The sequence below is a fragment of the Gavialis gangeticus genome, unplaced genomic scaffold, assembly GCF_001723915.1.
Source record: "Gavialis gangeticus isolate Ggan-Ray unplaced genomic scaffold, GavGan_comp1, whole genome shotgun sequence".
Taxonomy (NCBI): Eukaryota; Metazoa; Chordata; order Crocodylia; family Gavialidae; genus Gavialis; species Gavialis gangeticus.
This window is the reverse complement of record NW_017728992.1, coordinates 27,595,195-27,595,525: the sequence shown is the minus strand read 5'-3', so window position 1 is coordinate 27,595,525 and position 331 is coordinate 27,595,195. Positions and strand designations below refer to the sequence as shown.

General features: G+C 37.2%; 1 protein-coding gene across 1 annotated transcript in view; it reads left to right on the top strand.

Annotated features, from left to right (window-relative positions):
- The window catches only part of CDH18 (cadherin 18), a 627,153-nt gene that overhangs the window by 545,410 nt on the left and 81,412 nt on the right, over positions 1 to 331 (top strand). The gene's annotated exons all lie outside the window — the stretch shown is intronic.

The window sequence follows — 331 nt, the reverse complement described above, 5'->3', positions numbered from 1 at the left end:
ATCCTGTTACATTTTAGGACAGCTGGATTTTTGGAAAAACAAGTCAACCCAGGGTTTTACATTTGTAGATGCTGCTGCTGAGATTTATGTTTGCAGCTATTCACTATACTTACCTAGCCTTCAGCATTCTGCTGTCCAAAGGTGCTTGAATGGTGTACTTGACCAGAATACACTGAGTTGGGCTTTAATTAAGCTGCATACACACTTTTAGATACTCTAGAATTTTCAGAAGTTTGTTCTTCTGGTAGAGAACCTAAATAATAACCACATGTAGAGACATTTAATTTATAGAATCATAGAAAGTTAAGGTTGAAAGGGACCTCAGGAGTTC